Raw genomic sequence first — 27,123 nt, forward strand, 5'->3', positions numbered from 1 at the left:
ATTGTAATATTTTGGCCAATAAATATTATTATTATTATTATTATTATTATATCATGTCTATTGTTTATAAATAATTATAATGTCTGTAGTTTTCCTTAGAAGTTACGTAATTTATCCCTAATTAAAAACCGTTTTAAATTTTGTAAAAATGTAAACTTAGTAGCTTTTATCATTTTCGAATACTATAGCATACGGCTTTAAAAATATGAAGACAGCATGATTTTACTTATTTTTTCAATAGGTCCATCTATTATTATGCATACCTACTTTTAAAAATCCAAAAACCGAATCTATTTACCTAGCATAATAACTTAATCAGGGAACCCAAATCTCGGATGTATTCAGTTTTTCGTGTCGCATAATAATAATAATAATATTAGTCATTCGGAGAGGACAAGACAACGCTGGGACTAAGAGTCGACGGCTACCGGTTTATTATTATTATTTTTTTTTTTTAATCGTTAAGAGAATTCGATTTTTTTTTCTTCTATTATTTATTTTTCGTCTTCTCCGTCGTTTTCGCTCTTTTGATCCTTTTATGTCCGTGACGTCGTCATAGTTCGCGTGTGTGCGTGTATATTATATATACGTACCAAAACTGCGGCCGACCGCCATTAATCAAACCGAAACGACTGCTGTAAACGGACACGTATATATAAATGCCGCCGACTATTGTTACCACTCCCTCGGTCGTGGCCGGTTTTTATTTTATTTATTTATTTTTTTAATTTCCACCGGGATGCCGAAAGAGAAAAATTTTCGGCCAGGCTTCTGTACACATACACACACGCACACATATGTATACATATATATATATATATACATACATAACGTCCGTTTAATGTCGCTTAAGTTTATACATTTATTTTTTTTTTCTACTCACATCGAAGAATCCGGTCGAGCACCGAAAAATGTTTTTCGCTTTAATTCAATTCAATATGACGCGTATATATATATATAATTATTGGACGCGGGTCGTATTATATGTGTATATAATATGTACAGTACAATATATATATATAAAGAGGATACATTTTTTTCACCGCCACCGTTTCGACCACGCGAGTATATAATATATATATATATAGATAATAACAGCAAGAGCTATACTTCCCGTATGTTGCATCGTTGCACGTACACCTTTATGTATATATTACATAATAAACTATCTGAAAACCCACTGCAAAGAAGACTACTATGCGTCGTAGAGCCGCAGACAACAGATTATTCGGCAAATTCCAACCATCGAAATTTGCCCGAAATATTTTTCCGTTTCAAACCGACATTTTATATATTATTATTTATTGCACATCGGTCGTATAATACAGTTTTACTAAACCTATATGTGTACAGTGTATTAGGTGTATATAATATTATTTTGTGACACATGGCCCTTATAAGGTCGTATGTATAGGTATTATATCGAAGAAATTCAATTTCTACCGTTGACAATGTGTGTAGCTTACCACAAGGATAAATCATAGTATGCAAAACATATATTATAGTTTGTTTAAAAGAAACGACCTTATTTCAATTTAAAAAGAAAAATCCTCATAAACGCGATATAATTTTCTGCTGACGGGTCTAGAATAGCATTATTTTTTTCTTCGTAGGACGGATGCACGTCCATCGTATATTAAAACTTTATAACAATATAAAGAATTATTATATTATTAGAAACTTACTTTATAGTCAAATGTGAAATACTGAAAAGTGCGAATTTGTAATATATTGTGTTTCTTGTAAACTCGAGTATTATTTTTATCAAGTCAATAATTATTATTTAAAATAAAAAAACTAGTTCTATGAGATTTTTTAGATGTATTTTGAATTTGAGATTTTCTTAGGTTTGCTGCTTTTATCATATTACAGCGACTTATTTATAAGTTTGCAATAAGTTTGCAATATGTCAGAATATATTTTTTTGTTTTATATTAATTAATTTACCTATATGGCTATACATAGCTAAATAAAGGTTGTAATAAATTATCAATTGACAATAGGATACCTATAATCAAGTGTTTCAGTAAAATTACCTACATAATTTCTCAAAAAAAAATATGAAATTACAATTATGCTCAATTCCACACGATGGCGTACTTGTATTTACATGCGCATACTGTCTTTAAATGTTATCATTTGCAGTCTTATTTTTTTTGTACACAGACACTAAAAATATAAATACCCATCTGCAGCACCTGCAGCAGAGTTGATTATTATACGTTCGGAGAAAAACGTAATTATCATTAGCCGTCGAGCTTAACTCACTCTGGTTTAGAAATTGCATTCGCCGAAGATGCGTTAGCTGTGTGGACCCGCACGTGTGATGGCCGCACAAGCGCACATCAGTCAGTTTTACAGACAAAAAATAATATATAAAATATACACATACGCATATAATACTACCTGTGTGCAGTTTGATTTCGAGGTCGACCGAACGAAATTAATGGTAATAAATAATAATAATAACCGCTGGGAAATCGGTTGGACAAATAAAAAAATATAACGAACGATATTTCGGTGCTGCCGTGGCAGAATACAAGCGGATTTCAAAATCGATTTAAGCACACGCGCAGGAAACGAGTACACATAATATTTCCTCGGTGACCAAGAGTGCACGTGAAACACGCGAGCTGACAGTTAGAACGTCAATTATACACACATACAGACACAGCCTATGTATACATTGCGCTTCTAACAACGATAATAACATACACTCATAGGTAAGACGTAATATCTGTCGTTCACCGACGGTGGTGGCGGTGATTGCGGTTTGATTACGATTATATTATTATGATTATTATTATAACTACTATTATACAAGTGTATGATATACATATATTGTGCGCATTGTACGAGGTGCCTCTGAATATTACCTTGTCCGGTCGAGTGCGGCGCTGGCCGCGGTGACAAGGAGCAAAAACGATTCGTAGATATAAGATAGAGTTGAACGACACGACGACGACGATTTATACTGCCGCAATGTGTCCTGTTCCTAATCTCCACGCGGTACGTATCTATCTCTCTCTCGCACACACACACGTCCGTGTACAATATTACACGTTATACTTATATGTGCGCATATATATATATATATGTACAATAAATAGAAACAACAGGTGGTCCCGAAGCAGGTATATACCATAAAATCGAGTTGTCACCGCCTCCTCGTGGGTGGGTGGTCTAATAAATCATTACATTAGTATTAGCTTATAATATTATGTAGGTACGATTATGACTATTTGATTTTATTATATATATTATTTACAAACAAACCGGCTCGTATATATACTAAATATAATATTATTATTATAAAGTGTACCTATGTACATGCGCGTAGGTACGAATGTACGAGCAGTATAATAAACGTACAGTTTACTGGTATGCAATACTTACTGTATTATACGTATATATTTTTATGTCCGGGGCTGCGATCATATGTGATACGCGAATCTATTGCGAGATCGTTATCGAAGTACGCATAACTCAATGTTTGCGCTTAAACCTACGAATTAATACAGCGAATAAACTAATTTCTCGCTGATGATGAGTCAGACGTCATGATCTACAACTGTAGTTGTAAGCAAAGATTTGAAGTATGTATTTAACAGTACTACACAATTTACAATAAAATTATTTGCATCACCGTAGGGGATTTTGCCTCCCACACCACCCAAAACGCATTTAAACAATATGCATGTAGATATGAATTAGTCAAAGTTTTTATGTGAATGATTTATATATACTAAGTCATTGCACTCATTGCAGATGTATGCATATAAATAGATAGCTGTATTATTATATAATATTATGTATTTATATGTCATGAACAGTTCTCAAAAATTCCAGAGCAAAACGCAAACTGTCCACAATTATTAGACAAATAAAATGAAGAAAATATGGTAAAAAACAGTATACATAGGCTAACATACTTTTTATTTTCGTATTAAACACTTGGCATTTCGTATTACATACAATTTTCGTGAAAAACGCGAAAACATAATTTGTCATGTGGCCATTCTACCCTCTACAAATGAAGAGACGAACCACAAAAAAGAAAAAAAAAGAAGTGGTATTATAGGTATGTATAGTTTTGGTTAAAACTTAAAACGTGTGTTTTAATGTGGAATAGTTCACGCTAGCGTGCCACTAATATAGGACTTTTGAATACCGATAACTGAACACGGCAATGGTTCTGGACAAAAGAGATACTCTGAGGGGTGGTTAACCCTAACTTTGAGCTCTTAAGGAATGTTTTCTTCTCGACAGTCGTGAAACAGCGTTTTCGTAACTTCAAACTCCACCCATGTGTAACGATGACAAAACCAAAAAGTCGAAAAGTGTAAACATCCGTCTGCAGAGGAATGAATACTGGATAGTTCTATAATCTATATGTCCTATTGTATTATTTATTATTGCGTGTTTGTTGTAGATTTTTTTTTTTAAATTTCTGTATCGGATCTCACCACCTCGACAAGTTTTTTTTTTATCTCATTCGTATATTTTTGTACACTTGTACTAGACAGTGTTCTTTCTATATTGGTGCAAAAAATAACGATAATCAAATTTGAATAACTATACGTGTATCTATTATTCAGCAATACTCACAGTTGTATATGTTTTATATCATTATCAAATCATCTAACGTTATGAACATGTCAACGCGTATAGTTTAAAAACTCATTAATTTTTAAGATCGATGTAGACTGGTTTTAGGTTTATAAAAAAAGCATTTAGGTAAATATAATAAGCAAATAATTGTGAATGATTACTACGAGCATGCAACCTATATTATAGGTATAATAGGGTTTGTATAAAACCCTATCGTCTATGTTTAGTCACTGAACGTTATTATAGTAGGGAAGATCTCTCTTTTTCTTTTGACCGTTATAGCTTGTATTACGTTCCCCCTTTAATTTCAATTTAAATACAATAAACTCGAATGTATCCCGAGTAAGGCAAATGTATCTTTTTAGTTTTTACAATGAATTGCGTATGGGATGTATCATTAAGTTAGTCGATATAATGAAAATTTTAATTTAGCATATTATACGTACTATCATAATATTAATAAATATAAATTAACTTATAAAATTTATTTATTATATTGTTAATTGTTTTTAAACAATAAAATAAATACCTTAATTTAAATTAATAATCATTTTTAATTATTTATTTATACAATTAATTAAGCTAAAATCTTAATTTATAATAATTTAATACCTAGTTTAAAAGGAAGTTAGAAACGGTGTAGACAGAAAACACAGTTTGAACAATTTAAGGATCAAAACAAAAATCAATAATAATTATTAATTATAATACATTTAATAATTACAATTTTACAATTTTATAAATTGAATATCAATAAGAATTGTTGAATGTTAATACTTAATAAATAATAGAGCATCTTTATCATTTTTTTATAGTATAAAAAAAATGTAAATCATTACAATATTCTTTGTTTTCAGTTTGCAATAATTTACACTGTTCCCGAAAACACAATATATGTAGCACCTATATACCTATTAAATATAATATTCAAATTATTCAAGATAAACGTGAAACAATAATACAAATATATCTAACTTATATATATACGTCTGAATTGTTCGTAGTAGTTACGTTCTACGCACGACCCATGTGTTTTAAATTTGTAATGTCATGTACTTAAAGGTGTTAGCCATGTGTGATGTGTCACGCATTTACAAAACGCACCAATAATACTTTTTCTAGCAAACAACTTAATCTTAACAAAATGTCATACCATTAGCTATTAACCGTATTATAATATTAATTTTAAAAAATATTCTAAAAATAATATTTATTACTTTTTTTACAAATGTCCTTATTATAAGTTAAAACTAACATGTTGCTATAAACCAATGTATTAAAATTTGAATTTAATTATGTTTAACACTGGAATGTTGTAATATATTTGTATTATTCTTAAAAATAAATTATTAATTTATTATAGAACAATAAAATAAATATATACTAGGTTTCTCAAGACGGCGCTTATTATTTTTTTTTTAATCGTTGAAATAATATTAAAATAGTTTGTCATTATCCTTCGACTCTCCAAGATCTAATCTACTATGTAATATTAATAATAATTATTATATAAATATAATATTATAATGTGTCTACTTGCTCAATAAAACATCCTTTTAGTTCTTACTAGCCAGTATTTTATTACAATATTCAATAGTACAAGGATTATTTAATTTCTTCTATTTTACTTACAAATCATATTTATACAGCTGATAATAGTTTGTTTTGAACTAATAGAAAACAAGATTTTTTATTTCAGTATTTCAGCATTTTATTTCAGTAATACTATTATGGGTGGATTATAACCTAGTATAGTATAGTATTATAATATATAGTTTGGTTATCTTATAGATGGTTCAAATTTTGCTATTTGCATAAAAAAATACTAGGCTTCTATTATACGTATTACACGAATGAGATATTACTTTAAATTCTAATACCTTTACACGTGGGGTGATTGTGAACAAAAACACGATTATATCGATACTTTATACTTTTTATATGTATTTAGTCATTGACAATTTTCCGCCAAATTTATTTATAAATTTATTATTATCTGAAAAGTACTTGTACGGTCTTAACGTATATTATGTAATACAACTTCTTTTTTACCCGCTGTGCAATATATTCTCATGTACGAACTTATACAGTCGTTCACTTATGACTGGCTAAACTTCTAAGTACAACCAAAACAGTTTGAAGTTTATGACAGTGAACAATTTATTATAGGTACATACGTAAGCGTATAGGTACGTATACAAGCATACAGTTATGCTTAATTACTAATTACTTAAGCAAATATCATCACTGCAGATTACATTGCAGTCTGCAGAACACGCTAATATAATCTATATACTCACATACCTACATTACTATATTACTTATTAAACAAAGTTTAAAAAAAAATTATGTTATCATGATTAGATTTAAGTGTATTATGCTTAACTAATAAACAGATGTACCTGTATGTTATGTAATAATGTATATGACGTACGTTCACTGCGTATTCTTGTATCTGTTATAATGACTATAGGTCAGTTTTTTGAACGTGCGTGATGAGCGCAATGCGGTGGACTTCAAAACGTATAATATATAGTTAAAGAATACCTCATAGTAAACACTATATAATATAGGTACCTACACATCTAATGCTCGTTTGTGTGTCAATCGAACAAATATAATGGGACGGTGTACATATCATTCGATGTACCTATACAGTATAGGTACACATTACACATATCGTTTGAAGTGGAAGCCGACGGAGGCGTATCGGACGCGGACTTGTCGTCTTCGGTGTAAATCCACCGGCACGCACACACACACACGACACACGTCATCATGTGTCAAGAGATGTGTCTTGTCACGGCAAAGACTTTGTCCATTACGCCCGGCAATATAATGGGCGTAACGTGATATCAATACTGCAGAATATTGTGTATATCGTAACGTCATATCGATTATATACATAGGTATAGAATATAATAACATAATAGTATAGTGAGTAACTTACTAACAACAGCAGCTGTTGATGCTGCTGCCGCTGGCTGCCGATTTACAATAAAATAATATACACACCACGGTTGTCCGCCGAGAGTTGTGTGTGTGAGAACATATTTTGACGATAGCATTATATTATTATTGTTATATGTACGTGACCTGTTGGTACATAGCCAAGTTTTGGTCGGATTTTAATGGTCGTAATGAATGAGAGTGTGTACGAATGAAGAGAGGGTGTGTGTGAGTGCGAGAGAGAGAGAGAAAGAGAGACAGAGTGACAGAAAGGTAATAAGACATACATGTGTAATGTATGTACGAGTATTATAGGGATTGCGGTGTTGTGTGAACGGTTAAAACGACGTTACACATAATGTATTAAGTATATTATTAATATGAGATCTAAAATCGATAAATTGTCGAAGTCGATAAAAAAAAAAAAGAATGTAAATTATATATGAGAAATAGCTGTTGGACGATAATAAGCAGGTTTACTGACAGCGATTTCTATTACTATTACTACTATGCTTACACATTGTTATAAATACATTATATTATGATCAAAGACTTCATATTATCGTTCAATTCGAATTAAAAATATTGTTCGATACAGCCCCGATTTTATTTTGATTAATAATTATATAATTATGATACCCTCTCAAAATTTAGAAAATTTAAGGTATTAATACTTAGTATACAAATTTTAAATTTGATATTTTTCTAACTTTCTCACGGTTATATTCGTCGGTGTAACTGCTACCATGGGCTTTTGATCTAAAAGTTTTTTTCATGCCTATAACGTATTAGTTAACATGTAAGTATGCGTATTAAGTTTATTATTGTGTGACCAATTTGCTTAGATATCATATGTATTATGTATATATATTATATTTACTCCGTCGAAACCATTTCCCGTTCACTCGTGCAATGTGTACATTAATTAATTATAATAATATTGTTGGTAGACGGGAGCAAACACGTTTTTTTTTTTTTTATTAATATAAGTAAATATTATAATACTTTTCTACGTCCGCCACCGTAAGTACGCTGCAGCAGACAACGAGCATGCGGTTTACGTTTGTCGACCATAAATCTTCAATCTCCTATTGCCCGGATCCGCGCGCGTTGAGTGACGCAGGAAGTTTTATACCTGAAGTAGGTATAATGTATTCATGGGATAGAACGTCATCGTCGGCGGTAAATCATCGATTGTCCGCGAGAAGTCGACTAACTCACTATAATAATGTGAACAACAACAATAATAGTAATATGATACATCGTATAATATAATATTATGATAATGATCTCAACATCATCTGTTTGGCTGTTTTTTTTTTTTTTTTGATTTATAGGAAAATTATTATTTAGATGTAAACGGGTACGAACCTCGCGATGATCACTTCGACAGACATATTAGGGTATTTGAGTATTTCGTTAATTTTATATATATATTTGAACCTTTAATCGTTGGAATGAACTGTACATATTATTAAACTATAGATATTTATATAATATTATCGTTAATTATAATAATTATATCATTATTTATAATCATAATGTCATTATTTTATCAATAGAATAACATTTAAACCTGATTAAGTGATTCTTAAATACTTTTTGTAAATATCGCATTACTTTAATTTTAAATTGCATATTTCATTGAAGTTTTATCAGTGTAACTCAACAAACTTGGCATTTAAACTTCAAACCAAGTCACTAAAAGAAAAGAAAAAGTTAAAAGACCATAACATGGTCATGGGTACAATGTGTATACTATATTATACATAATATAAATATAATATATTACGTTAATATTTTAGCAATGGTTATTCGTGAAGTTGCTTCGCAGATATCATAACCGTACAAGGATGAACGTCAATTATATGTAAAATATTATAGTAATATTTGAATACGGTCGCAGTCGTATTTAATATTTTTATCATAATATACACTACATATTATATAGCTACATCGTATTAAAATATTTTAATATCATAATGTTAATATATCAAACTATCATATGGATTCATACGTTGGATGGCTGACGATTAATTACCATCAGATGCGGTTTACCCCTTTTTTCCAGGGTTCCCGGTACACATTTTATTTCGCGTTCAATGCACATACCACAGCCACGTTTGAGTCACATACGCGTATACACACATACCAATAACAACCGGTGCACGTGTGTTTTTACGTAAAGTATATTATATATATATACATATTATGTTGTTGAGTACGAGAGACGTAATAATTAACGACATTAAAACCCGGCCGGGGGTCCATTATTGTTGTTGCAGTGTGTTGTGCACTGCATATATACGAACCAATTTTGCAGTCGAGTTTGACAAGGTTTTCTCGACGGCGCGTCGATTATTAATCTTTTTTTCAAGACCGATTATCGACTCATCACCGGGTGACGATAATCTGACCAGAAGCTTATTCGAACACTGTCACTGTACGGATCTAGGGGGGAGCTAGTGGGTATCCTTGCCCAAGGTGCTGTTGGTATGAGGGCGCGCTCTTGAGATTATGTAAAAAAAAAATCCATGAACATAAAATATGGATAAATGATAACATACTTCCAAACCTCCATTGACAAAAAAAAAAAAATAATATAACAAATTACTTATTTAATAAGTATTTAATGTAGACTATTTTTTTCGGAGTTATTGACATCTTTTAAATAGGTATTTGATAAGTCTTTATCAATTTATCGGTCGATTACCGATGATAATTGTATATTATCTTATTGTTAAATTGAAGTACGATAATATAATTTAAATTTCCAATTTTTCAGAAACATTATTTTTCCACTAAATTAATATAAAGAGATTTTTAATTTATGTTTAAGCATACTATTGAGATGTTCTATAGCCTATAGATACTATACAGTATATAAATATATATTAAGACAATGATTTCAGTTAAAATATTTGTGATATAAAAATATACTTAGCTTACTTTTTGATTTGTATTTATACATTATGTTTTATGTGACACTCGGCCCATCGCATAGCTCCATATTATATGTAAGGGAGCTGCATTTTTATTGGCCTCAGGCATCAAATATCTTAAATCTGACTGTTACCTATACTAAATATTTATAATATACGTACATCGTCTACATATACCTAATAAACACTCAGGTACTTACCCTCTTTTGAATCTTGAAAGTCCTCTTGTCATTTTATATAATATGTATACAGCTCATCAACTATAATATCGTATTATAATATATTACATTTTTTTATGATACATTAACCGTGCGACGTGCGGCGATCGTGTAATTGACGGAAAAAAATCGGCAGTCCTCGGCGTGACTTATATTATATACGAACACCTTATTTGTGTTACTTAAGCTTGTCCGCTTAAATTTCATGATTATGTAGATGGTATACGTATCGCATCTATAACAAGCAATAGTCGTAATAAAATAGCTTTTTTTCTTTTAGATCTTTATAATATTATGCTTACATTGTTTGAATATAAAATCTAGATATTATTGAAAATAGAATGGTTTTTTTTCGGATTTTTAGAATATAATATACTACTTTTGGGATTGGAGCAGTAAAATAAATGCAGAAGTCGCTTTGTAGAAAAAAAAACTTTAAAACTGTGTAAAGAAATTAAATTTAAATAAAGTTTTAGGAATTTAGCCATTTTTGGTTCAAAAAATGCTTAAAAAGCTCATCAAAATTAAAAAAAAAATATTGCTCAAAGCTACCATCATCCTTATTGTAGGTTATTTATTTCATGGAAATCTTTCATTAGTTTATAAAGAATAGTCATATCTCAAACGAGTTGTTTCAAAGTGCCTTCAGTGAAGCAAATATAGGTATCTATGTTTATACTATATATTCATACAAAATATAAATTATTACACCGAGAATGAAAACATATGAATTATTTAAACCGGAAATGAATCATATTGAAACCTTATGTTTAACAGAAACGAATAGTGTATGTGTATTATAATCTAATTATTGTTGTAGTCTTGTAGACAAAGTAAGCCGACTTTTTTTAAATAATAATAATAATAATAATAGGTTAAATGTTGATATTACGTAGTTTAACCTTCGAAAATTATTTACATATACCTATAGGTGTATCAATATAACATTTAAATACGCTAAGGCTTTTTAATTATAACAGTACAATTATAATATTACACAACTATAAAAGTATAAAGTATAATCAATATTCAATTATTATAATAGGTACATACGTAATATATAGAAATATAGTAACTATTTTTTTTCCATTTTCATAATCTTACATAAATTATGTACAAATAAAGTAAAAACATTATGAATTATAATTTGTATATAAGTATCATTATTATTTATCATTATTTAATTATACAGAGAAATACTATCTAAGTAATTACTAATTACTAATGTATAGTAACAATAAAAAGCGTCAAAATAAAGACGATTTTTATCACGTATTTTTTATGTAACTATTTATTATTTTAAAACATTATTCACAAACATAAAATACCTACATTTTTTGCTTGAAGAGCAAATTGTGCAATTAATTAAAATGTAGATTTAATTGAGTTAGTTAATTTTATCATAATATAATTGATAAATAAATTATAAATAATAACAATAATTATTATATTCATTTTTTTATCTATCAAATAAGGTTTTTTTTAGTAACAATTTAGAATTAATAAGCACTGTAAAAAAGAGATGTTTATTTTAAGCTAGTAATAACTCTATATTATATTGCGTGTATTTAGTATATAAATTTATTTTACACATTCACGCGTTCAAATAACTACAATATTGTGGTGATAGATATAGTGTTTATCAATTAATTATCTGTGTAAATTAATGTGAATTGATGATGACATCATGATTCTATGATTAATTGAAACATAATTTATATTTAATTAACATTGAGACAATAAGTATAATTGTATATTTGTGATCAATTTTTTTTTTTTTACAATAAATTTACAATACAAATATTTAAATTTGTAAACTTTATAGATTGGTTAATTTAAACTATTCAAAGGCACCAAACTAACAATAATATTATAATTTATCAGTTAACAAATTTAGGTTAGTGTAGTGTTAGTTATAGTCTTAAACTACAAGTCATGTTAATAAGTTGATTTCAATTTAGAATTTTTTCGCACTCCAAGTTATGTGTTGGGAAATTGTGCAGTGATGTGAATGTGTGACGAATGACGGCCATAAGGGTGTTTCCTCAGAATTTTTGAAGGGGTATAGCGAATATATAATAGCATTATTTCATTGTTAGTCATTCCTTGTCTTCTATATTGATGGTAGTTCAAAAGTGGGATCCCGTAAAACCTATAAACCGAACTGATTATCACATTATAAGCTTCTGAAGCCGTGTATATTGAGATATTTTTATCATCAGGACACATGCGTCTAATCATTTCATTTATTATCACCTTGTCGAGCCACGATGATGTACCTATTTTTTTTATTGTACGACTATCATCTTTTAATTGTCTTAGAATTCTAAATAATCATAATTATACTCGTACGTTGATAAATAATTTCATAATTAATTAATGATATAATAATGATATGTATGGATAGAAATGCTTTTATAGATATGGCGTAACTATGTAACTATATTATACAATTGTCTTTAATTCATGAATGATGAGATTAGTATACTTTTTCTAGCCTCATCCGCGTTTTCCAATCATAGACATAAAATAAAAAATAATTGTATTGTACCGTTAAATTGTTATATACTAACTGTCCTGTGGACACAGAGAGTCAAATTTTGCGTGAAAGTATAATATGGGTATGTCAATTACAGCGACGAGGTTTGTACTTCGTTTGTTATTTGATATAATTGTTGTTTTATTTTTTTATTTTTTGTCGCCGTCACAAAACGGGTTTCCTTCGGTGGTTATGGAACTATATATAATAGATTCGAAGTTGGTACCTACTACCATTTTTATTATTATTATTTTTTTATTCTGTTTGTAATTCAATATGCAACGAGATGAGAAACCACGTGTCCATCAAATGTGTGTACAATCATCGGTCACATCGGCTAGTTGCGCGTAAAAAAGCAGACGTAAAAAAAACTGTTTAGAATTATAGCAATTACTGCGACAGTTTTCCTCATATTTTATTCTTTCCTAGAACATAATATATAATAATAATATACCGTGTTGTGCGATTTGACACAAATTTTCAAATGACATATCACATTATATTTTACGATGGTCCTATACCTATGTATTTATTATATTACATTTTGTACATAAATTAAATATCTAAATACTATATACTATATAGCAGTAATATTATATTTATTACATTAATTTTATAAAATAATTTTTGTTTATGAAAATTAAATGTTTATTTATTTTTATTTCTATTTTTTTTTATCATGGGTAAACTAATTTTAACTTTTACTAGTTTTCTTGATACTAATTTATAACTTCAAATATGAGTCTATAGTGAACCACCGATTTTACAAGCATCCTTTTAAATTTGTCATCACTCATATGAAAACTTCGTTTTATAAACATAATATAATATAATAAATTTTCTTTTAATAAAACCAATTGTGGGTGTGATTTAATATTAGAGTGAATTGATCTGTTATTAAAGTAATAGTAAAGATAAAAGTTAAAGGTAGGAACATTATCTGAGTTAATTTTTGGCTTTCTTTAATATTTTAATATTAAGGAAGATGTAGGTATTGCAAATATCACAAGTTAAAAATGTTTGTATATCTAACTTAAAAATTTAATTATTGAAAAAATGTAATACTTAATCTCATATGAAAATATGATAATATATTATAATATAATATACTATACAGATAATGTCCATACCTTTAACTTTTATAATAGATCAGTTCACTCTATTATTAAAGATAACAACACGTAATTTATTCTATTGAATGAACATTTTCTATGTTCTACCTATATGTTTATAAGACGGAGACACCAAATACTGTTGTAGGATCTTCTAAACATGATAAATTATTTATAAACAATTTTCAGAATATTTTTAATATACGATATAATCGAATAGTATATAGTATAATAAATACTTTAAAGTTCAAACTCTATATATAAAAAAAAATGGCTCAGAAAATGAGTGTATAGCTACATAATTGACTACGGTGTATACAATTATAATACGATAAGGCTTTTGCGTGCATAACATGACAAAAAACAAAGTATAATATACATAATAATATGTATAAGCGCCGAACACAAACCTAACGCATGAGAAGATCGATTTTCACGGTATTCTGCGGCACGGCAATGTTTTGATACAACCGAACGATTTTAATAATATTATCCATAAAAATAAAAACAGCTTCAATACGATGGCAGAGCGTGCGAATCGCAGCAAACCAATTTTCATCACATAGGTCAACCGCGATAGCTGCAGGTATTATGCACATCCGACGAATAAATACAAACAGACATATTATATAAACACGCGTATTTAAAGAAAAAAATATGATTATACATAGCTATACATGTATTAATAGATATTAGATTTAGTATACTTAGACACTGTAATCTTAAATAACAACAAAAACAAAAAACCATCGGACCATCTCAATATTACTTGTATACAGTATATATACGTCATATAGTATATATAATATCAAATAGTTAAATATCTATAGTTTAATAATCACTTGTTTAAAATGGAACAAATGAAGCAAAACGAAACGATTACTCCCCGCAGTCCACACCGATGCGAGAGTATAGGCATAGGTACCTACAGATATTATTTATTCGTACGATGAAATATATTTAAGTGGTAATTTTTTTTCAGTACTGAAATTAATACGGTTTTAAAACAGGATTTTGATTTGAAGAAGACACGTTTCATTGCGGCTTAGGAGTAGATATTTTATAACACTCAATTCAGTATACTATAAATATTGGATATGTTATATGGTTATGTAAAAATCGCAATATAATAATAATAATTTCATTGATTGTCGTTGAAATATAATAAACTATTAGAAAAAAATACATACTATTAAACACTATGTTAAATAATTGTTTAGCATTGTATAATAATGATGTATATAACGTTCAATAAAAAAAAGTATAATATACCAGTGTAATTTATACAAATTTAAAATTTAAAAATACAATTAAGAAGAAATCAGAAATAAGTTGTATGCTGTATCTATAATAATTTTATAGTCGGAGCAAAAAAAACTTGTTATTCTATATTGCCTCATATATTTTAGTAATTTTGATTACAAAAAAAAAAAAAAAAATCGTAACGATTAACACAAATAATCATTATGCAATTATATGATTATTATTTTAAAGTCATAAGGATTTTATCGGATGATTTTTTTTTTATGTAAATGATTAATTTGAAATGAACTAATGATAAACTGCTTTTTTTTATAATATCGCAAACATATAAACATCAATTGCACTACATTGTGATACAATTACAGTGATAACTTTTCATAAAAGAAAAATTTACAATCATTTTAATTAAGACATTAAAACAAAGTGTAAGTCTATAATGATGTTTTAAACTATTTAAAAACTTCATTATATCGAACAAACTATTTTAGTTTATTAGTGTATTGGTTTTAGCCCTTAGGTACATTTCTTACAATGGTATGTGTTTTTTAAATTTTTTTTTATCTATTCTGTTTTAACTTTTCGGAGAAGTAAAAATACTTTAATATTATATTCAAGTTTGAGTACTTATGTTTTTTTGTTTGAAATCTGTTCTAGTTGATACGCAGAAAAGGGTTACAAAGTTAAAATTTACAGTATTTTGTTATTCAGGAAAAACAAAGAAAAATTAATTATGAAAAAATGGATTTATGTTTTATTACACATCATTAGTTTTTGATAAAACCAAATAAATTATTTTGTCGTAATTTAGACGCTTGAAATATTTACAAAAAAAGTTTATAAACATTTTTTAAATTTGATAATAATATTTTAACTGTTTTTTTATAAACATATGTAAAAATTATATATTATCGATTAAATTTTTAGAGTTTTTTTTTTTTTTTGATTTGTTTTTCTTCTCAGTTTAATTACATGATTTATTATGAATACCTACTAATTAACAATAATAAAACTAGCGAGTTCGGTGTATATTTCCTCACTTGTACAAAGATAAAAATGGATTCATTATTATGATTTTGGAAGGCATGACTGTAGTTGCTATGTCAAATAAAAAAAACCCACTCCTTACATGGAGCCGATTATAAAAGAAGGGAAGAATTTCATCACGCGTCGTATAAACTGCTAGACGGGCGCCTCTCATTTTTGCTTTCAACAAAAACAAAATATAAACGAAAGTTTGTTTATATAAAAATTTGATTTAAAAGTGCATAATATTTGTTGAAATCAAACATAATATTTTATTTAACGGACAAAAATGAAAATATGAGAGTTTCATGATTACAGCGTATATAAGACTTTAATAATTTCTATAATATTAATTTCATTGTTTTTGTATTACACAAATTTATATTTATTATTAATTTCTGAATTCGAAATTTCACTACGAATATTCTATAGATATCACAAAAGCAAGAAGAAATTTATTCATAATCATAACCATTTAATAATATAATAGTTATACTTACATTTTTTTTATGTATAAAATAATTCGTTTTATACATTACGAGTGAACATTTATGATGTTAAATATATATATTATATATGTATAGAGAATTACAGCGCCAGAAAGAATAGCAAGTTTATATTATATTAATAATATAATAACTACCGTCTGCAGAGACCGACATATTTGAAATATTGACGTCTAATACGAAAAACGTTATCCTTGGCATTGCAGCACCATAGTCGCTGTGATCGACTTGTCCTACCTTATTTAGATGTCTGCGTGAAAAAATTATATTATATTGTTATGTCTACGCTAGTATTATTAAACCAATTGTATAGTTTATATACTTATTATGATATACGAAATTTGAAAAATAAAATTTTTAAAAATTAGAAAACTAAGTACGACATAACGAATGATATTATGTGTATTAGATATTAAGTCATGAGCATGTAATATGAATTGTGAATCATTAATGTTTAAACCTTAATAAGGATACTAAAAAGATTAGATGAATTTATTAAAATAACGCATTATATTTTGGTATAATTAAAATTTGATAATAGTTATGCGGGAAAAACATTGATGACATAGAATTAATAAGATAGGAAAAAATCGGGGAAAAAATCTAACAATCAAATAATAGTATACAATATACATGAAAAATAAAACGACCAAATGCACAAACATTATATTCATATATCAACTTAATTCATATTTTAACTATATTAATTTTATACAAGGAATAGAGATTAAAGATAGGTACTACTGAACTAGGTACTGAAGACTGTGATTTTATGCAGCTATTGCATTTTTTGTCACGCCATATTTTATTGAACGTTTTTTTTTTAGAATTATAAAATATTGTACTATAACAATAACTTATACTTGGTGAAAAAAAAATCAAAATCAAAATCAACAATTAAATATTTGTTTATACTTTAAATAACTGTCGTTAATAATATTCCTACTTGAATAAAAAAGTAATTTACTTCGAAATAACTACAATCAATTTTATTACAAATGTATATTTTGATGTGAAATTTATCGAATCAATAAGAATGTATGTATATAGGTATATATTCATTATTACCAATATGATATAATTTTAAATTATTGAAATAATAATAATCTAAAGACACTAGATTATTATCCCGAAATAATAAAAGCACTCGATAGCTGGTAGCTGGCAGCTGGGCACGATGACTACATATATATTATGATAACATCATGATATACCTACGCAATATACATCCGCATAAAATTATGATGCCTGCACCGCCACTGTTACGCACACATACATAATAATAATAATAATAATAATAATAATACATTATTGTATCGTACGAATACCTATATACCGACTTTGTGCGGTTCCCAGAAACGATTCCGAACGCAAGCGCGTCGACGCACGTTCGGCTCGGTATATTATATTATAGTCGATGATAATAATACGTCGTCGTACACCGGTTCGATAAATCAAACGCTTTCGTCGTCGGGCGACGCGCATAATATCATACCGGGTGTACAGGGCGTGTTTTCGAGCCGCAGTCGCATTTGCGAAAGCCACGTGCGCCGTGTGGTACCGCCGCGCCGAGGATACCAAAGGACGATGGGTGCGATTTTTCCGAATTGTATTAGGGAATATAGCCAAGAAAAACATTAATTATTTAATATAACACATACTATACTATACGTATAACATAATCTACAGCAACAAATAGTATATACATGCCTACTATACTTATAAGTGTTAAGTATATTATACCTATTATTATGTTGCTTGTCGTTATTGTAAAATGGAAATACCTATTTCAAAAGTGTTTTACTCAATTCAGATATGTGTGATTGTATAGGAGATTGACTCGAAATTAGAATTTTACCTAAAACTTAAATTTATTATACGTAGATATTATATAGGTGCGATGGAAAAATAATTACATATTCTCAAGTTGAAAGTTATATGTAATAGCAAAAATAAATAACTATATGGTTACGTTTCTTATTAATTCCGAACATTTTAATAAAACTTAAATTTTTTAATCGTCGTTATATAATATATTATGCAGCCTTGAGTTTATTTAGCTATAAGTAGGTATACAGATATTATACCTAATTATAGGGCGTGTTTTCGAACTGTAGATTTTTGTAATTCGTTGAGATAGTATTAAAAAATAATTGAGTTAGAATGTTGACATATCATTAGAAGGAAATAATGTTATAGATAAGTTGATATTGGATGTTGTTGTTACATATATATATATATATGTGTGTGCTTCAAAATATAAAGATAGCAAATGTCTTATAAGATATCACATTCTATATGATATAAAGAAACGAACCTATTAAACATAATATACATGTTATAATGTTATATCTATTCACCTATTTCAAAAGTATTTTATTTAATTCATATAAACATAATATATTAATATGTAACTGTATCAAGTTAATATTATACATTTATTACAGGTTTATGCATAATGAATAATTTAAGTATTACCTAAATTGAAATTTACCTAACCTTAGAAGTCAATGACAAAAATAAGTTACTCGTTATATGTAACTTTATTTAATTATGTTTTAACAAAGTTTTAATTATTAAATCGTCATTATGTGACATATGCATCACACAGCCTATTGAGTATTGCCTATTGGCTATAACGCTATAACTATTATAACTATTATAACTATAAAACCTTTTACCTACACACCGTCTGCAATTCTGTATAATCCAGTTTACTATCCTGGTTGTTTGTATTCAGTCGGAGAGTGTAAAATGTATCCCCAGAAAATCGGTATTTTATTACATTCATTTCGTTTACGCCCCCTTCCGTAGTATTCGTAACTCCACTAGCACCACTTTCGCAGGTAAACTTTCGATTCCGCACCCCCAACATATATAGCTTTACGCTATACCTACTATTTATATGTATATAATGCAATATCAAATAATATTTCATACCGATGGCTGTGCAGACAATCGAATTTTGAACAAAAAACAGTTGCCAATTATTATTGTCTTCATTTTTTCAATCATTGATTTATTATACTGTTGATTGGATACATTCTAAGTACATATTAACAATAACATGTAAAAAATCGAGGAAAATCCTGCAAAAAAAAAATAAATAATAATAATAATAATAAAAATCTTTGATAATTTATTAATTGTACTGCAGTTATTATAGGATAACAGTATTTAGATATGGTTTGTCTTTCTACAAACAATAACATATAGGTAGTATAATATACGAATCAAAATACACGTTTAATCAAATATATCAAGCCTAGATGTATATTATGATTTACTCGACTTTAAAAAACGCACTGAACGACTCTGAACGCAAAACGAACGAAGTATTATTCGTAATTAAAATCTATGTTGTGCACTGCGAGACGGCGTGGTGCACACGAATCACCCTGTATAGACCCCTTCTAGCAGTCGACCTTGCAGTGCCGAGCCGCCAAAAAATGTCTCCCAGCGTTTGTGTGTATAATATATACGCGCATATTATACGATGATTGACAACGGCGGCGGTTGACGTTCAAGATTTCGACTCAGGCTGCAGTGTAACGCGTTCAGGTATATAATATTATAGAATACATGTATATTGTGTTATGCCGTTTCGGGAAAGGGAATTTTCGCGGCGCCTTGCTCGTCTCCAAAGAACGAATGCGGTAAAAAAAAAAAAATTCCACCGTATTAAAAAATAAAATAAAATAATAATGAATAGTTATACTGTTATTGAACAATGTATATGTATTATATGCCCTATTCCTATATAGTAAATACACACAGTAAAAAATAATAAAATGCGTAAGCCAGGTAGCCCATTATCCGATATATATAATATTATTTGTAAGCTGTCGGGCGAAACGACAATGGGAAAATATTTACGACGTCATTAATTAATAAGTAGTCGTGTATATACGCAATACATATATAAAAATATACAGCCATACAGACGTATTGGCGGTATTGCGTAGAGGTATTTTATACATATATATAGGTAATGCGAGCGAATGTATAAGAAGTATTTTATACAGTTTTATAGTTTAATTTATTCGGGTATAATTACAATTAGACCTTGCGCTATAATTAGGTGTATATACATTGCAGTATTCGTACCTATAAATGTAATTTTTTAAATAGTTTTGTTTCGTTAATATTATCAATGTCTGTTGATCACCACCCGACAATCATACGTATAGCTAAATTATTATAAGATTCACTTAGTTAATATTGTTACACGAAATGGGTACAGTATAATAACAGTAAAAGAACTTTCAATCGAAGGTTATATATAATGTACAGTAATAAATATTTATAGCTTTACACACTCGATTCGCTGTTATTGTTGTGTGTGTTTATTAAATACGTGCGTCACGATCGTATAGTGCATAATATAATGTGTATATAGTTTAAATATTTAGCTTTAATAACCTATTAAAAAAATTAACTGTTAACGAAAGTAAATGAATTAGCATTTAAAATGACTCTTAAATTTTAAACGATTATATTATTAATTACCTTTCTTATAGTCTATAGATAATATGTTATTATATTGTAATATGAAATATTTAAATTTAAATACAATCAAATGGTGTTATTGATGTTATAATCGTAGTTCATATGTCACAATGATATAATTGATAATTATATTATATGATACTTAGAATAATGATTTAATTGGTATATATATATAACTTATACGATTAAGATAATACCTTCTATAATAATACAAATCTAATTCGTCTAATATATGAAATAATACAAGTAGGTACAAAGCAATATAGGTATAATTCACTATATATACATAGAACATAGTTAATTCTTGATATAAAGTAAGATGTGTATATTTTAATCTTGTTACTCCAAAAATAACGTCTACCTACACTAACAGCAGAATTCTATATTTCTTGACCATTTTAGATTGTTATAAAAAAAACTTACAAAATTATAATGATGACTAGAGCTATAATATACAAACATAATTTTACTGTGTCTATTATAGTGGGTACGTCGAAAATCGAAATATAAGTAGGTACCTATCCATCCTATCCAGGACCCACCTCTTATCTAGTTATTCGTTCCGCGCGGTTATATCGCGCGCGGGACGTTGAACAAATATGAAATTATTTATAAATTATAAAAAAAAAAAATCATAATTTGCATCACAATAATCGCCGGGTCATACCGATTGATATAATAAACTGAATCAATGGTTATATTTGTTGTATATATACGTATAATAGGACATTATGGGTGAATAATACCTATAATCTGAAAAAATGTCATAATTTGGTGCGAACGTAGAAAAAAAGAAAAAAATGAAAAAAAAACAGCAGTCGATTATAGGTTTATAATATCCGTTTTTCCGGTGACGGCAGTGATTCGCGAATCTCCCGTGCAATATCATTTGTTGTGGGATCTAAACAGAGGCGACGAGAGGGGTTAATGACAAAATAAAAAAAAATTATATAAAAGAAAAAATGCGTTTGACGATAATACCTGTGAGACACGTCGAATAATGCAGTAAATCGGGGGAATAAAAAACAAGTTTTATTCACAATTGGGTGACCGATAACATTACAACGGTATACATAGATAATACATGTTGAGTATATACATATACATAAGGAATTATTCACGGACAGCAATGCAAAACGGCGTGGTGAAGTGATGTGCGGAAGGGTGGTGGACACTAAACCACCGCGTTAAAAATCAGATTACGATTTGATCTGCGTCATCGATCGTCAACAGATATAATAGGTCTACTATGTAGCAATATAGGTATATTATTTACGCGATTTATTGATACAACAACAATACTTTGTAATGGTGGAGAAGTGACGACACGCGAATAAGAACAAATAAACAAAAAACCTATACAATATATCCCCGGAAAGATATCGCAGCTATAGTATGATTATAATATTATTGTGTTCGTATTAAAGGTTTTATAGCGTAAAGAGTAGCGGCGACTATGGGGTCACCGTGACCGCGGGTCCTGATTATTAATAGGCCGTGTGACTTCTACTGCAACAGTCAGTCGTTGATCTGCTGGCAAAAGAACTATATTATAACCTGCGTCCTGCAGCTATTACGAAAGAAGTCAAAATACACATATAGTGTGTATACATCATAAAATTCTTTGAAAAATTAATAAATTTTACATTGTACAATATTGATTATAATTATAAATATTACTTGTTGGTATAATTAATATTTACATGTAAACTTTCAGACACGCATTGCAATATTATTTTAAAATAAATAGCTAGGATAATATCATTTGATTTTATATTTTATAATTATGATAAAATCTTTTTTAATATATAAGGAAATGTATAGGTATAGAGGTAGTCGAAATATTTATGTTATTATCAAAATTTTCGATATTAGGTAAAGTAAAAAATAATGGTAGGTATTAGGTAAGTATTAACACTATTATATAAGTTTTAATTTCGGTGTGAATTAAAATTGTGAACCTTCAAATTTAAACTTTTAATGCATAATATAGCATTGTATACCTTTATGACACACTTCCAAATTTAATTTAAACTATATATAAACTCATTAATCAGTATTCTAATTTATCTTCTATATCTATTGTGTTCTAAAAGCACTTATCGCTAAAGGCAACATTATAATCTATCTATTACTATTATAATACCTTCGTTAATATCATTTAAATATTCAACTCGTGTTTCAATATAACAGATTAATTTATTAATTTCACAATTATTATATTATTGGATCTATAGGTATATGCCCATTATTATTATTATATTAATTTTCTTTTTTATTCATAAACATGTATAATAGTTATAAGTTTATAACAATAACGTGTTATAAACGTTTTCTTCTCTTCTATTTTGCTAATATTATGTATAATATATAATATATATATTATATATATAGGTACTTATCCTGCGATATGTCATCTTTCAACCTTTAAGAAATAAGTGGTTATAAATGTTATAATATTTTGTTAAATAATATTATAACTGTTAAGTTATGCTAGTTTATACTAGAAGCTAATGAAAAGAAACATGGTTATAATTTAAATGGTACGTTCTTTTCGAGAATAGTGGTAAAATACTAAAAAATATATAGATGCAATTTAATATATGGCAATATCGTAAACAATCTAAGTATATAAGTACACATTGTAGATTGTAGATTATACCTACCTATAGGTTGACGTTTAACTTTCCTATATATTAAATTCCTATACACATTTTAAATATAAACAATATAAACAATATAAACATTATAAACATTTGTACAGCAGTCGTCATTTAATCAACACCATATTAGAAATAAATAAATGAATTATGCACATATAGATATAAGAACATTTAATTAATAAAAAATGCTATATTAATACAAATAACAATATAAAAGTTATATACCATTGTTAAATTAATACAATTTATTATTTTCGCTCGAAATCACTACATATTTACGTATAGGTATATAGGTATATATAAATATTTTTATGGGTACATATTATTACCTACATTTAAAGGTATATTGTGGACACATGAAGTGCCTATCTACTATTACTTAAACATAATTACCTATAAATACACAAATATATTTATGTAAGTAGATAGGTACCTATATAAATATTGATAAATGATAACGTAAAAAATAGTTATGATATAAAAATTTGAATACTTATATACCTATCTACCATTTACACGTAGGTACATAAGTGTATAGCATTTTATATAATTATAAACATTTATATTATAATAGATTTAAAATATGAATAATATTATAATATTATAAACAATAAACTGATAATTTATCTCAAAAAAGCATAAACGATGAATTATCGCACACGTATAAGGTACCTAATATATTTAGTATAGGTATATATACTAGAAAGTAGAAATGTAAAAAAATTATCTTGGGTTTCACATATTTTCCATTCTATATTGCATATTATTCACATCATGCTTATAATATAGTTAGGTTAAAATAATATAAAAATATACTCAATAGCGGAGGTCAAATGATAGGTAACTACCTACACTGTAATATATTATTGATTATTATATATTATTATCCATTAAAATATATCGTTTGTGTTTTTTTGCTTGCATTTATATAAAATAGGTATACCGTGGTACACGACTCACCTATTACACCTATACAAACATATTACCAAGTATATAATATTTATAACTCTTACAAGTTACAATAGCTGTTATAATAATATATATATATACAGAAAAACAATAATATAATATTATATTGTTTTTTTGTACAACAATCTTCTAAAAATAATGCGTTGCACACGAAAAATAGCCAACTATAACTTATATGATATTATAATAATACAACGTGAATAATCGCGTCGGATGGGCTGCCGGAACAAACGACTTCCGGACAGTCGGACCGCGCGAGCCCTAAGACGACGGGGTACGTGTAAATTTAACGTCGTCGGATACTGCCGAGCGCCGCTCGGAACAGGTGCGCGCCGAGGCCGCGCCCGGACCAATGCGACCGTTTTGTGGGCGGTCTGACCACGCCCGGCCGCCACCGTCGTGGTCGGCCCGCGCGCTTGTACCTGTCTGCGTAGTCGAGCACCGGTAAAATATAATTAATTATTATCATTATTATTATTATAATATTGTAAAACCCGAAAACGAAGCGCCGCCGTTTTTCTTTCGATGGGTGCCAATTCCATCTAGGTATATTGACTATATAATATTATTATGATGTACCTATTAGAACCGTTGCTAAGCTTTTAAATTACCCAAAATATGTTACTTATTATCTGTCGACAAAACAGCGTTAGTAATTTTATATACGATTTTTAAAACAACCGTTACAGTAGTGTAGTATTATAGGTATATGAGGACATGAGGTGGATTGTAGGAACCTTTATATGAATTTATTGGTTTCGGATCGGTTAAAAACAAATTTGTAATATCTACTAATAGAATAAATTCTAAATTATAGGTATAGGGATATAGGGTGATTCACCAAGCATGATCAGGAAGATCTATTCAATTATTAATTTATTCGAATCCTACAGTTGTCTTAGAAATTTTTGGTAAATGGGGATATACCTATACTATTTTCATTAAATTTTTAAATATTTGAATGATTTTATAGTATTTCAGAGATGTCATCTTATCGTAAAACAATTTTTTATTTTAAATTTAACTGTAGTTGGTTTTTTTTTTTTGAACGAATAAAAACGAAATTCGAACAATCTTGATATTTTTAAATTGTATTATATAAATACCATATTATGTTATTGTCTTATAGAATAATACCTAACCCTTGATATTATATTTTTGTAATAGATTTAAAAAAAATATGAATTGTAATTTATTAATTTATAGGCACAAGATGATAGCTATTTGTAAGCCATACATTCAACCTAATAAATAATATTTTTAAGTATATCAGCCTAGTACAAACTATTTTAAACTAATGATAACTACACCTATTACAACTAATAATTAATAATCCAATTACATACCTATTTTCATTTGTTGGTAAAGAAAAAAATAGTTTTATATTTGTATTTTTACAATTTGATTTCTTACGATTTAAAACACAACACCACACTATAAAAAGTTTTGTACAAGTATGAAATAATGAGTTAGATAGGTATAAAATCTTTTTTTACGATAATATAGACTTCTATAGTAACATACTTTCTACGCTTAAGTTTTAATATAGTAGTCTAAGGTAAAAGATAATGGCATCATGACTCTTCGATCAATGCCAAGGAGCTTAGAAACAACTTATTATATGGATTATGATTTCCATGAACTTATGTTAATTAAAAACGCAGATGGCTGCACTGCTGAGTCGTGCATATGCATTTTATATTGTAAATGAGACGTTATCAATCAAATTGTTGTGAGAAAGAGAGATTCAATCTTTACTATTTTGTGCAACAGACTCATTTAGTCATATACCAAGTATAGATAATATTAGAATATATAC

General features: G+C 28.1%; 1 long non-coding RNA gene across 2 annotated transcripts; it reads right to left on the reverse strand.

Moving 5' to 3' along the window:
* Window positions 1–9,140: 9,140 nt before the first annotated feature.
* Window positions 9,141–26,818, reverse strand: LOC126551538 (uncharacterized). 2 transcript variants are annotated; one of them, XR_007605463.1, is made up of 4 exons: window positions 26,651–26,818; window positions 20,104–20,252; window positions 10,703–10,955; window positions 9,141–10,636 (listed from the first exon to the last, which is right to left on the reverse strand). It is a non-coding gene; the product is annotated as an uncharacterized LOC126551538 (long non-coding RNA). The 2 variants fall into 2 exon arrangements; XR_007605464.1 differs by having other exon boundaries at window positions 9,141–10,641.
* Window positions 26,819–27,123: the final 305 nt, after the last annotated feature.

This window comes from Aphis gossypii, chromosome 1 (assembly GCF_020184175.1).
Source record: "Aphis gossypii isolate Hap1 chromosome 1, ASM2018417v2, whole genome shotgun sequence".
Taxonomy (NCBI): Eukaryota; Metazoa; Arthropoda; class Insecta; order Hemiptera; family Aphididae; genus Aphis; species Aphis gossypii.